The following is a 14,432-nucleotide window of genomic DNA, read 5'->3' on the forward strand; positions in this document are numbered from 1 at the left end:
GCGAGGAGGATGCGCGCCTCCTCCCGCAGAGCGGCTGCGGGCCCGGGCACTGCGTGGACTCGGGTTCCGGCGGCTGCCCGTGCCGTGCCTGCGCCGCGGGAGCGCGCCCTGCCGCACCTGGTTACAGCTTCCCGGGGAAGTGCAGGCAACGCGCCCTAAACTCCACTACTTCGCACCCGCTTCCTCCTCCTCCCGACTCCCCGCCTGGGACCTCGCCGCCGCCGCCGCCTGCGTGTGGGGCCCGCCCGCCTCTAACTCTCACGCGCGCACGCACAGCGCGGTCGCTCGCTCCCATTCACGCAGACTCGCTCACCCCGGAGCCGGAGCCCGGGCTTCCGAAACTACTAGACCAACTGCCGCCGGGACTGCGGGAGCGACCCGTGGCCCGGCGCGACCAGGCGCCCGCGCCCTGGGCTCCCACCCCCGCCGCCGCGCCCGGGACGAAGGTGAGCTGGGCGCGCTGCCCACTTCGCGCGGGAGGGACTCGGGCGCAGCGGGCTGAAAGCTCATAGATTTGGGGAGGAAATGACAAGGGAGGGGAATCGCCCAAGTGAGACCTTCTTGTGGTGCCAGCCGAAAGCATTTAGTGGGGCGCGGTTCTCCTAGGCAGTGCCTGGGGTAGACTTTTGAGACGTTCCCTGGGGCTCGGGGTTAAACTAGTGCGGGAGGGGAAACGGCGGGGTGAATCCCCGGGTAAATTTAGAGAGTCGTCGGTGTCAGTGGGTCAGTCTCTCAGCGGGCGCTGGGCGCTGCGCTCTGGGCTCTCTTTGAGGGAGGGAGGCAGGAAACACGCGTTAACTGCGCTCCGCAGAGTTTGGGGGCTCGCGCCCAACCACTTCCCGGGGTGGCTGTGGGGCTGTCGCTTGGAGCGCGAGGCGGCTTTGGGGGCCTGGAGGGCTGCGAGGCCGGAGCGGAGGGCGGGCAGGGGCTCAGTTAACTTGCGGGTCGGGTGCGTTGTTTGCCCCAGCCGACTCCCATCCCTCGCAGCCCCAGTCCCCGCAACCCTTCCCACTCCCCCCCTCCTAAAACACACACACACACACACACACACACACACACACACACACACGAGATGGATGCAGTCGAGGGGACGGTCATATTATTAAGAGGTGCGCGAGGTCGCTGCGGCTTCTGACTGGAGCGCAGACTCTTGCTCCTTGGACTTAGGCGTTCGTTCGCCTTGGTTTAGGGAAGCGGGGAAGGAGCGCCCAGACTCTTGTGGACGCCTCTACCTGGCGGTTCCAGGTACACAGCGAGCAAGCCTCCGCCTCAACTCCGGAGTCACTTCACCCTGGTGGGCTCCGTTCTCCGGCTTCCCTCCTTGAGTGCTTCAGGGCGCCCACCCAAGAGAGCTGCTGCTCTGATCCGTGGTTACCCCAATGCTCACCCGGTGGGTCGGTCTCTCTCTCTCTACCCCCCTCCTTCCCTCCTTCCCTCCCTCCCTCTCAGCCTCCCCATCTCTGCTACTTTCCCTCCCTCCTCCTAATACCACCTTCTTCTTGGAAAACATTGATCCCTTAAGGGGAGGTTTAATATTTGCAAAGTGCTTTATATCATATTACTTCGTGGATACATTTAATTCCACTGTAACTCTTCTTTGATTTATGTAAACTTAGTCTGATAAATAGCATACAGGGTCAGGTTGAGGTGTGAGGGAGAGTGGGTGGTCGTTCTTTCTGTAAAGATGCTCAGATGCTCCTTTCTAAACAGATTTGCTAGAAGTGCTACAAGGGCAGTGCTTCTGAAAGCTTTGCTCAGTAGTTTTGACATATTTCAGGGCTTTAGACAAGTGTTTCCATTACAGTTTATTTCAAATTTATTCAGTTTCTATTCCAAGAAAAAGTTGAAGTGAAGACAAGAAAAGAGATTACAAATTTGGATATCAAAACTATTTTTAAAAATGTTTTTATTGATGTCAGTTATGTTGTAGCAGATTTTTTTAAAGTTACCTTAGTGGTTTCTCCTAATGAAGCTCTTAAAAGGAGAAATGAAAACAATACTACTTACTCTCCTCCCTTTGTTTACAAATGGTCCTTGCTTAAAGTGACTGAATGAGTGGCAGGGTGGGATTCTTCACTTGAGGAGTGTGAAGTCAATCACCAGTGAACTGATGGAGATGCAGGAAGATACTGCACACAATAAACATAATGATGGAAGGAAACTGTTGTTTAAATTTAACTGCCTCTAGTGCAAAGAGTCTGAACAGTGAAATTGAAAACTGCTCTCACCCCTTCCAAATTACTCTGAACTATTTTAAAGTATTCTTTTTTCAATTAATAAAATGCATAGAAACATCATTAATGATGTAAATATTTTCAAATAGATGCCTAAATCAGGTTATGTGGGAAATTATGAGCATAGTATTTAGTGGAGTTTCACAGATGTACTGGGACCATGTTTTCTAGGCTAAGCCAGACCTCATCCTTAGATTTTAACATTGGAAGTTGCCTTTTTGACATCTTTGTGAGGAGGTGCTCCTTACAGTGTTTTGATTATGCTTTCATCATTGTCCTTACCATTTCGCAGGCATACACAGATGTTTTTGAATGAATAACCTTCTTACTCACTGAATTTTCACTCATTCAAAAAGTACTTATTGAGTGCACGAGCACACACACATATGCAAAGCTAAGCTGGATGTTATTTTAAATAACAAGGAAGGATTTTCGGTAGAAGCAGGATGCTTACTCCTACACTGTATAAAGAACTGCAGAGCAGTGGCTTACTTAGGGAAGCAGCATCTTGCCCAAAGTAGGTGGTCAACAAAGAGTTGTTGACTCAAAAATCATACAAGATGTTATCTAGCCAACTTTGCTTTCATCCTAAATTCCACCATTATTCTTAACCCACCACATCATTTAGATATGACTCAACTTCAGAGAATTGATGCTGACTTTAATCTTCTTGCTCTTTGTCTGAATACTTTGGAGAAATAGAACTACACATGCACTGCTCTCGCTTTCTGTATATGATTTCTGTGGAGCAGTGCCAGATCTGTATATGTCATTAGTATTCATTTGTGAGTAAATGCAAATGTTCCTGTTGCATTGAAAAAGTGAACTCGAATTCATAGAACACAGCAAGTATTTTGCTCCTTTTCTCCTCTCTTTGTTTTTATAGTCTCCGAAACAGTAACAGCTCTTAAAAATGCAATGATATGTCAAAGAGCAGGTTAATTTAAAAAAAAAAAAAAAAGGTTAAGATTGTTTAGAAAAAGGAAAACATCTTGTGGAAATTTTAGTTGAGGAGAATTTTCTTTGGCTCTCTTGACATGTCTGGCAGGATGGTCTTTTATTTTAGGGACGTTCATTCATGAATGAAATAACTCTCAAGATAACTTCCTAGTAAGGGGAGCTGGCAGAGGAGGGAATGCTTACTAAAAATGATGCCAACAACTCCGGGAATAGAGTGTGAGCAGTACCACTAGGTTTGTGCCATTGAAATTATGTGAATCCTTGTATATTTTATTGGTCTTTATATGCATGGCTTTTTTGGGATTTCTTTGTAGTACTTTATTCGAATATTTTCATATTTTGCAGTTAGTGCAGTTAAGTGAGGAGTTATTGTTTGGTAATGGAATTATAGTTTGTTTTCAGAAAAGGTAAGTAGTTTGAAAGAAGAGAACAAGTTGAGTTCAAAGACTAATTATGCAAACCCCAGATTTATCTTTTTTCAGAGTTTATCGTTTTTCGGTAGGGAGGGGGACTTCAAAACTCGTTAAACTCTGTTTATGACCTAAATTGCTACTATTTAGAAAAACCTTACATTTTACTTTTTCTGCAAATTTAACATGAATTCTTTGAAACCAGCACAAGTGTAACTTTTTCCTCTCCAGAATCTACTTTAATTGTTGATAAATTATGCTCACTCTAGAATCAGTATTTGTCTCTGAGAGTCGTGATGTTATCCTAACCTTTACAGCAGAAGTACAATTAAAGCAAGTTATTTATAACTGCATTTAAAAATCACTGATCTAAGTCAAAAACATTTCAGAGCAGCTAACACTTAACAAAAGTAGAAGCAAAAGATTATATCTGGAGATCCACATTTAAGGTATAGGCAGGATAAATGGACCTCTATAGATCACCTATGCAAGTTCCATTATCATGTCTTAGTTAACATTTGGTACAATGGATTATTTTCCATTTTCTTGAAAAGTTTTATGAAAGAAAACTATGTCAGTTTAAGAAATGGTTGAAGAGTTGGTTTGCTTTTAGCCCACTTTACCTGGATTGTGCATGGGAGGTGGGGAAGTTTTATATGTGAACACATATGCTTTTAGATACATATATGCATATATACTCATATGTATACATATAGAGTTTATCTTTATATATTGATTTATGTTTCTGTATATTTCTGTGCTTTGTCTAATAACTTTAAATAATAGGAAGAGAACCTCCTTTGTGGCATATATAGTTTGTGAAGTCAGCATCATCTTGAGAATGGTATACAAATGCTCAGATACTTTGATGTTAAAAATTGGAGTGTATTCAGCATTTTTGAACAATTTGTTTAAGAAGCTCTCATCATAACATTTAATATGTGCCCGTCACTGTCCAAAGAATTCTCCTAGTATTAACTCAATTCCAGTAGCCAGCCTGTTCTCCCCGGTTTTACAGAAGGAAACTAAGTAGGTAAAGTGGGTCTGATCCTCATCCCCGTTGAGAAGGTGAGGGAAGTGGGGTGCAGTGGGCCTCAAGAAATGCCTCCAGCCCCACAGCTCCTAAAGGGCCGAGGCGGCATTCAAGGCCAGGCTGTCCACTATGCTTTGCCATTGCTCTTGAACAGATATTTTTTAAAGTAAGGGGCCGAGTGGGGAGCAAGTGAAGCGGTAAAACAAATACATTCTAGCGGCTGAGATTTATGACAATTATCAACTTTGAGTGAATTCTTAAGGAGTTCATGAGGAAGGCAATTGTCATGAAGCACCCACATAACCTGAGCTAGAGCATTAACAGAGCAGGGATATAACTTAATGTAGTTTTTAATGAACTCAATAATTTTCTTAGGTTCAGCTCCCTTTAAATTAGATAAGTTAAGAACTGGTGCCATATTTAAGTAGTTTTAATAGCTCAGAGGATCTGGTACGAATGTTTTATGCTTCCCATAATATCCTTGTAATGTGAACTTCTTGTGTAGAGGTCAATGGTATGTGTTACTATATGGTACTTGCCAAAGGAATCAGAGTTTTTTATGAAGGTGTGAAATGAGACTTAATCTGTTCTGATGTACAGGACATACAAGTAGGCATCCAATTAATGTTTACCACATGAATTGATACAGGGTATTCTACAAGTTGCTAGTCCAGAGGTTAAAAAAAAAAAAAAAAAGTTAGTCTTTATATTGCATTGTTGCAAGACTGTGATTTAATATTGAATAGACTTTTTCCTTTGTCATGATCTCAGGACATTACTGTCTATGAAAGCCTGTGGAATAATAATCTTTATGAGACTGAATGGCCTGAGATAGGAGGAGAATGGCATAAGGAGGGTGAAATAATAAACTCATTAAAATGTTTAGATTTAGAAAGTTGACGAAAGGAAAACTGCCATAATTGTACCTTTTATTTTAAAAAAGCATATAAGACATAACAAACATTAAGTAACACAATCTTTACACTGCTAATGAGGTAGCACAACTGTCCTATCATAAATATTAACAATCTTACCTAATGTATAGTTTGGAGAACTATTTAGGAACCTATTACCGTGTCACTGTAATCTCTCTACTGTAGCTCACGAACCCAAGTCAATGAAAAAAATCACAATGCTTTTGAATGTGTCTCAACATAAATAAGGCGATTACTGTAGTATAAGTACTGGAGTCAGACAGAGCTGGCTGAATTAGAAGCCCTGCTTCATGGTTTATTAGCTGTGGGATCTTGGGCAAATTACTTAACCTTTCTATTTCTTAGTAATATTCTTTTATATGGTTATGGAAATACCAATTCTAGATTTCCATATGATAATATATGTAAAATGACTAGCATAGAGTGTCATACACGGTAAAGGTTTAGGAAATAGTAATTGATATTGTTGTTATCATCATCACCTTTAACATCACCATAACATCACAGATGGTTAAACATAATAGGCACATTATTCTGTATCTATTTATACGTATGTGTATTTTGTATGTTTGAAATGGTTGTTCTTCATTGTAAAACATAGGTTCTATGGGTTCTCCTACTGTTGAGGGAAAGGTATAAAGAGAAGAAATTTGTGTGTCAGACTGGTTCTAAATAAAAGCCCGTGTCAAGCGCAGAAATTACGAGGAGGCTTTTGGGACAGCTACTTCACTATTTTTTCTTGCTGGGCCTAGCTATACATTTTCACACAATTCTTTGGAAGATACAACCTCTTCTACAGATGTAGTTAATGGGGAAGAACAAAACGCATTGAAAAGCATTGAAATATTTATATTTATCTTTATATCCAATAGGAGTTGAAGTATTAGGATAAACAGAAATTTCTTTCTCTTTTATATATTTTTTTCTTTTTTATATTTTTATACCATAAAGAGTTTGTGGTTTAAAGTAAAAAGCTGTTTTCTAACTCTGGTCATTAAACTTAAGTAATATAATTTAAAAGGTTAAATTTAGTTTTATTCTTAGAATTTTTTATTGTTTTTTTTTTAAGATTTATTTATTTGAAAGAGAGAGAGAGCACGTGTGTGTGCATGTGATGGGACACGGGGCAGAAGGAGAGGGAGAGAGAGAATCTCAAGCAGACTCCCTGCTGAGCAGGAGCCCGACACATGGCTGCATCCCTGGACCCTGAGATCATGATCTGAGCTGAAACCAAGAGTCGAATGCTTAACCAGCTGAGCCACTCAGGCGCCCCTATTGTTGTTTTTGTAACTTATTTAATTCTGATAGATATCTGGCTATCAAGCTCAGGAACTAATTTTCCTTTGTGTTTAGTTTGTTCTAATGAATATACCTATTTATCTCTTTATCTTTGGAAAAATAATAAATGATAATAGATAAAATTTAATATTTACTATGTACCAAGCATTGTACAGGTCTTAACACATTTCATTCCCACAAAACGTTCAATGGGACATATGTTATTTATCTTTCCATTTCACAGATGAAGAAATTGAGGCCCAGAGAAGTCCTAGAGCTAGAGGAGTGGAGCCATGATCCAAACACATGCCATCTGTCCTAGAGCCCACATATGCCCACACCAACAGATTCTCAGTAGCATTTAGCCCCAGAGCACCATCCTTGGATTTCTGGGCCTTGAAACTCATTCCTCCCTATTTCCCTGCGTCTTTATTGCAATTAAAGCGGGATTTATTTTTAATAAAGTTTAATTTCTTGGCTTTGTCATATCACACTACTTTCCAATGTATATGCAGCGGCCACTAAAGCAAAGAATGAGACCATATTAATTTTTAGTAAACTATTGGATCTATTTTTAAATAGATTTAAATAGGTCTGCCAAGATCCTGCTAAATAGTTGCATCCGTGCTCTGTATGCAGTGATAGGGAACTGATACTCGATGCTAGTGGAATTTCTTCATCTGGTGAGCCAGCTGCCTGTGGGCTGAATTTCCTAATTGCCTTACTTTTTCTGAGCTGAATGAAATAGTATAGGATCTAGGGCATTGGAAATGGGCTTTCTTCCCAGGGACACAGTGTGGAGAAGTGGAAAGGCTCGAGACTGGGGAACTACAGGGTTCCTGCAGATGTGGATGGTTCCTTTCTGTTAAGAATAGCCAGAAAAGGTCCAGAGACCATTCCACTGTGCACCTGACTAAGTGTTTCTGAAGGGCAGGGATTATGCTGGACTGTGTTCTTATTATCTTTATTTCCATGGTGTTTGGCACATGGTGAAATGGGGCAGATACAGGGCTTCTTCCTTTGGGCATTTCAGAACCTGGAAAACAGAGCCAAGGGATCCAGACAGTGGGGACACAGGAGAGAGGCAGAGACAGAAAACAGGACAGATATGGGGGTGCATGAGGGAATGATGGGCCAGCAGATGGATTGGTAGCTAGTGGGAGTACCTCTTTCCATTTTATTTTTATTCAGGTATGGTTCTATTTCTCTTTCCCCCATCTACACTAAATGTGCAGTGCCCACTTAACCCTGATGTCTGACTCTTTAAAGTGAAGAACATTATTGCCCATTATCCTGATAGCAGTATCCAGCACACCAGAAAATCCTAATAAATATCAGCTATAATTATTGCCTGATTTTCTACAGAACTTTGGGATAAAGTTCAAACTAGTTCAACATTCAAAGCTCTGTTTTTTGTTCAGTCAGGTGTTTATCTTATTCTCATACCCTGTCCACTCTGAGATGGGCAACTGGGCAATGAAGGGTTACTATAGCAGCATTTCATTTTGGAATTGCTGAATTCTTTTTTTTTTAAGATTTTATTTATTTATTTGACAGAGAGAGAGCACAAGCAGGGGGAGTGGCAGGCAGAGGGAGAAGCAGGCTTCCTGCTGAGGAGAGACCCTGACATAGGACTCGATCCCAGGACCCTGGGATCATGACCTGAGCTGACGGCAGATACTTAACTGACTGAGCCACCCAGGCGTCCTGGAATTGCTGAATTCTATAAATACTAGCATCCTTTGAATAAGGAATTCCCAACAATAAGATCAAGGGCTTGAAAATTTATATGCACCATTACTTTTCTAATGTGACCTCTTGTCAAAGGGTGTCTATTATTTTGCTCTTCTCTGTTGGTGACATTATTTAATCCAGACACTCAAGAAAAATGAGAAACCAAGAAGAGTAGTTATAAGGATCATAGTAGGAATACAAGTACCTTGGGATCATCTTGTAATGCTCCTTCTTCTCCTCTAGTCTGTCACCAAGACGTGCCAGCTGGGCCTCCTGAACTCATACCTATCCCATCAGCCCCAGTGTGCCTGCTTCAGTTCAGTCAGAACTTCTCACCTGAATCACACTAGCCTCCTCACTGGTCAGGTCTCTACTCCTTGTCAGAACTGCAATTTTTTCCAAATGCAAACCTGATCATGTCATCCCCCTGCTTAATAACCTGCAGCATTTTTGCTTTTAGGGTAAAGTTCAGACTAGTTCAACATTCAAAGATCTTACTATTCAAAGGCCCAGCCTGGGACTCGTCTCCCCTTTACTCCAACATGAGGTCCCTGCAATTTGGAGATTCTAGGCAAGGATAGAGCATGTTTGTTCACACACCATGCCTTTGCATATACTGCCCATCTGCCTAGAGTGCTCTCTGCTTGTCTAACTTCTCCTTGTTTCCTTACCTCTTTCCTTCTTGCAGCCTACCCACCCCCAGCCAAACCAGGATGGGTTGGCTTTCTAGTGTATGTCCTCTCTATATAGATCATACTCTTCAATTATTGGTTTGTTTGTTAGTGGCCTCCCGACATGCATATATGCACACTCCCTCCACCCCAGTCAGTATCTGTATCTCCAGTGCCTAGCATAGTGTGTGGAATATAGGAAGCACTAAATACATTTGTAATATTGGAGAAATAACCACCATATCCTTCCCTCTGCCTTGCTTTTTTTCCACCTTTTTCTTACTCACTGACTTGCTTGATTTATTTTGGTATACACTTACTGAGCAATGACTGTGTAACAAGCAGTGGGTTGGGTGCTGAAGAGGTCAGTGACTCAGTCCTTGCTCTCAAGGGAATTTGCAAGTCCAAGAGCAAATCCAACTGGTAAACAAATGGGTGGTACTCGGTGTGCCAGATGATGGAGAGAAGATATAGTGAATGTGCTAGATGATGGAGAGAAGATACAGTGAGGACACAGCATGAGGAAGAAGGTCCCATTCTGCCTGAGATCGAGGAAAACTTGCTCCCCACCCCCATCCCATTTCCCCTCTTCACCAGTTTTCTCAGTGTCCATAGGTAGACATCCATCTAGCAAGACTACTACTTTTGAGGAGTAGATTTAGATCTCTCCATTTTTCTAATAATGGTCTATAAAGAACTAGACAGTTTCAATTTTTATTTTCTACCTATAAGACTCAGAAAGTTCCATAATAGTCCATGAGATCATTTTTGAGTTTTTCTTCTTTTCAAATTCTTTTAAATATATCTGAGTCATTTATTAATGATTTTTCCCTATAAAGCAAGATACTTTGTGTAACCAATTATGAGTATTTACTTAATGTGAGATAAAAATTTCTCTTCCAAGATTTGAAATAAACATGAAATTAAATTCTTTCACTATGACCAAATGGAAAACTCCATAAAGCCAAAAGATTAGCTAATACCATATAATAAACACATTAACATCCTATCTAGTTCTAAAGAAATAGAAATGGCCTTTTGATTGATATGTGTGTGTGTGTGTATATATATATATATATATATATATATATATATATATATTTTTTTTTTTTTAGGGGGGGAGGGGCACAGGGAGAGGGGAGAAAGAGAGAATCTCAAACAGACTCAATGCCTAGCATGTGGCCCAACGCGGGGCTCGATCTCATGACCCTGAGATCATGACCTGAGTTGAAATCAAGAGTCAGACACTTAACTGACTGAGCCACCCAGGTGCCCCTCAATATATTTGATAGGAAACATTTTTAGGTGTGTGTAGCTATTCCCCTGGTGAGTAACCAAACATACAAATAAAATAAGAAATTCCTTTCAAAAATACAAATAAAACATTACCTTCAAAAGCATAACATATATAATATACTATTCTCTAAAAATATTGATGCATGTAATATGGTATTTAAACTATTTTAGCTGACTTCTTTTATTATGGTATTATTTCTAAAATTAAAAACAAAACAATATTAAATATTATGTTATTTGCTTCCCCTGAAGTACATAAAAGCGTTAACTAATATTCCCTGGTTGTATAGACATTACATTCCCACTGTATGCCTTAAAGCTGAGAGAAAACCAGGTGCAATATAAAAGTAGAACCAAGTTAATCCTGTTTGCTTTCAGGTATAAATTTATTTTACTTTGAAATTTTAAGCTGTTGTAAGAATTTAACTATATTCTGTTTTAAAAGGTGCCTTAGCTAAGAGTATATATTATGTGTACATACATATATGTGATAATTTATTATGTATACTATGATAATATTCATATTAACTCATATATATGTGTGTGTGTATATACACATATATATACACACACACACACATATATATAACTTGATTACCAAATAATTCTGTTGCCTTGACAAAAGATATAATTTTATTCTTTTGCAAGCATGAAGTTCTCCGTGACCTAATTCCAATACAATAACAATCAGCCATTTTTGATCTACAGGTGGTTCCCTACATACATTACGTGTTCCAAAATATGTTTGAAGATAAAATGTTAGAAAACCGAACAAAAGACGTATATTTGTTTTAAGAAGATGATCATAGAATTTACCCTCCAAGCTGGGATACTTTTGAAAGCTAAACAGATATACTAATAATTATGCTGAGAGAGAAGAATATTATAAGATGCCTGCATGGAGACCAGCCCTGGGAGCCCGGGCCTGCACCATCATCACTTACCCAACACAGGGCTGGAGCACACATTCTGACAACACACATGTTAACAGTGTTTGTGCTTGCACTTTCTTGATACAAAAAGTGGGCTCAAGGAGGAAGATTTTTTCTTCTTCGAGAAGACAGTCGAGTGGGTCTTAGCTCCCCAAGTTGGCAAAAGGGAGCCTGATGTTGGAGGGGGTGCAGGCAGAGAAGGAAATAAGATCTTTGTTAGTGTGTTGCACTGGGGAACCTGTGGATGCTCATGTGAGGACACAAGGCTCATGTTCTCCCCACTCCATCATCACCAGCCCACAGGTAGGAAGTGTACCTCCGGCCCTGCTGTCTAAACACTTGCCACCAAATATCCCTCACTGGCTTCAGCCAGCTGGAGTGGGAAGCAAGTAACAATACCGTGACGATAGCGCGAAGTCATCACTCGTGTATTTGGCAGCTCTTTCTTGAGCACCTACTATATTCCAGGAATGTTTCAGCTGATTGAAAAGACTGAGTTTGGCATATGACAGGCTGTTTAAGGATTCAGTGAAATTGTCATTGGAACCCATAAAAGCCAAAAGATTTCAGAGGTCTCACCACAGTCCATGTTTGTCTTATTGGTTTTTCCCTTTGAATAAATCCTACTTCTTAAGGAGCTGAGTAGCTATTTAGTGTGTTCTTTCTTCGACTGAGATGCTGATCACTTGAAGTTTTTAACATTTTGGTTTCTTAGAAATATGTGGAGTAACCCATGTATTCTCAATAAAGGAGGTAAGGGAAAGGGAGACTTTATACCATTCCCACTGGACCTTGCATCCCTTACCCAAGGAGGAAGGAGACCCAGGAAAAAGAATACAAGTTAGTGTCTTTTGCCTACTATATTTCAAACATACATCCTACTAGTTTTACCTTTTTTCATTATTTTCCATTGGGAAAGCTTTTTTTTTTTTCCTGTCTGGGATGAACAACCAAATTATTAATTATATTTAAATAATGTGCTGTATGCAGAACAGTAGCTGCCAAATTTGTTGGGACCTATAACAAGTTAATTAATTATCCAGTAACACGAGGACTATTGGAGTGTTGGATATAAAACAGATGGTGGGAGAAGAAGGATGAGGCAGTCAGGATGCTGTGAGGGGTGTGATAAGTCTTTGAGCCTGTGTGGGGTAAAACCACTTGTGCGCCAAGCCCCCTCGTTCTCCCTGCTGTGTTTTTCCCCATTGATCCTTCCACCACGCCATCACTTCACTCCTTCAGACTCCAGCTTCCCCTTCCCGCTGCCGCCACATTCATTTTCAATGTCAGGGGAAGGAAGGGGAGGTGAGGGTAGGAGGTCTGCTCCCCTTGGACCCTGGACACAATGCCAGCATCTGTGGCCGCTCCAGTACCTGTCCCTTGCAGGGATTTGGGCTGCCATTACCTTTGTCCTGACATTGCTTGTAGGCAGATAGATCAGAGCTTTAAAGAGTTGTAGGCTCATTTCAGAATCAGCTAAAATAAATTAGTATTACAAGCAAAAGCCATGATTTTTTTCATTTGTAAATTTCGAAGACGTAAGCTGAAGTCAAACATTTTCCCAGAGAAAAACCTGGTTGAATATCATTGAAAAAAGTATAGAAGAAATAGTTACTACCCCTGTGCACCTTTCAAAGTGATACTCATCTGTCTAGTACGTTTGTGAGAATTAGAAGGTGCATTTATACTGAGCTCTACTTGATGAGATTACTCTCTCAAGCTCTACTATGGTAGAGATTATAGTGATTTCACTATTGACGCTTTTCTTACAGATTACCATCATGTTGTATCTTTAACTCTAAAGTCACAGTACTTGTTGGTGTCACAGAAGGGTGACGTTTAGATTTCAGATATGAAAAAAAACTATTTAATTGCAAACTTTATTACTCATGCGCTAAAGAAATACAGAATAACCCACTTAAGGTATCTTGACAATAAAGTTACTCATTGATCATAAAAAAGAGTGAGTTTCTGATCTGGGGAAGTCAGCAGTCACCTTGCCTATCCCACCCTCTCAATATCAGGCCCATCTTTTATCATTTAAAGTAGAGCTCCCTAAAATAGATTACACTGACAAGTAGTAATTACTGACAGCTGCATTTAATTAGCAAAGCAGATTCCTGCTCATGACAATAAAGTATTATTACATGTTTAGCATTAGCACTGGCAGTAAAAGAGGTGACTTTGCTAACACAGAACTAGAAGACCTGTTTTCTTTATTTAAAAATACACACACACAGTTTGGCTGGAATTGAGCTGGTGCTACGTGGGAGTGTTTATGGTTACAAAAGAAAGAAAAACAGCAACTGTAAAAGTGGTTTAAAAAAAACAACAACAAAAAACCAGGCAGGTTGTACAAGGAATAAGGAGTAGTCCAGTGCCAACCACTGGCTCCCAGTCTGGAATTGTGTGTCATTGTTTTTGTGTCTGAGTCTGTGTGTATGTCTGGGGCTGGGGCAGGGGGTGGGGCGAAGGTGTTTGGATGTCAGAGATAGAAATACAATTAACCCATGTAAATTAGTAATTTCTGGATTACATTAAGACACTGTTGTGTTTCTTTCTTTTCTTCTTAACCCGATACACAACTCTAGCTTGTAGAGTATTTGAAAAGTATATGCGGTCAGATTTCAGATTTAATATACACTCTGGATTTTAAAGTTGATTGTACGTTCCATCCATTCCTTCTGATCATATAGGCTTGTCCTTTATCTTTTACTGCCCCTGTTATTTCTCTGCCACTTCCCGGTCTTGCTCTCACCTGGAATTCTTACTAAGAACTTAGAAGGGTGAGGGGCGCTTGGGTGGCTCAGTCCTTAAGCATCGGCCTTCGGTTCAGGTCATGATCCCAGGGTCCTGGGATCCAGCCCCCGCATCGGGCTCCCTGCTCCACGGGAAGCCTACTTCTCCCTCTACCACTCCCCCTGCTTGTGTTCCTTCTTTCGCTGTGTC

The 14,432-nt window shown here is 40.8% G+C and overlaps 1 protein-coding gene across 3 annotated transcripts in view; it reads left to right on the plus strand.

Moving 5' to 3' along the window:
* The first annotated feature begins 374 nt into the window (after nucleotides 1-374).
* The window catches only part of HS3ST5 (heparan sulfate-glucosamine 3-sulfotransferase 5), a 265,443-nt gene continuing 251,385 nt past the window's right edge, over nucleotides 375-14,432 (plus strand). The window contains exons 1-2 of one of the 3 annotated variants that reach the window (XM_032408029.1): nucleotides 375-446; nucleotides 1,190-1,390. The gene's annotated coding sequence lies outside the window, so the exon portion shown is untranslated. Of the gene's footprint in view, nucleotides 447-1,082; nucleotides 1,391-14,432 lie in introns of those variants that run through there. The other 2 variants (XM_032408028.1, XM_032408030.1) reach the window with 2 other exon arrangements.

Source organism: Phoca vitulina, unplaced genomic scaffold (assembly GCF_004348235.1).
Source record: "Phoca vitulina isolate PV1807 unplaced genomic scaffold, GSC_HSeal_1.0 scaffold9, whole genome shotgun sequence".
Classification (NCBI taxonomy): Eukaryota; Metazoa; Chordata; class Mammalia; order Carnivora; family Phocidae; genus Phoca; species Phoca vitulina.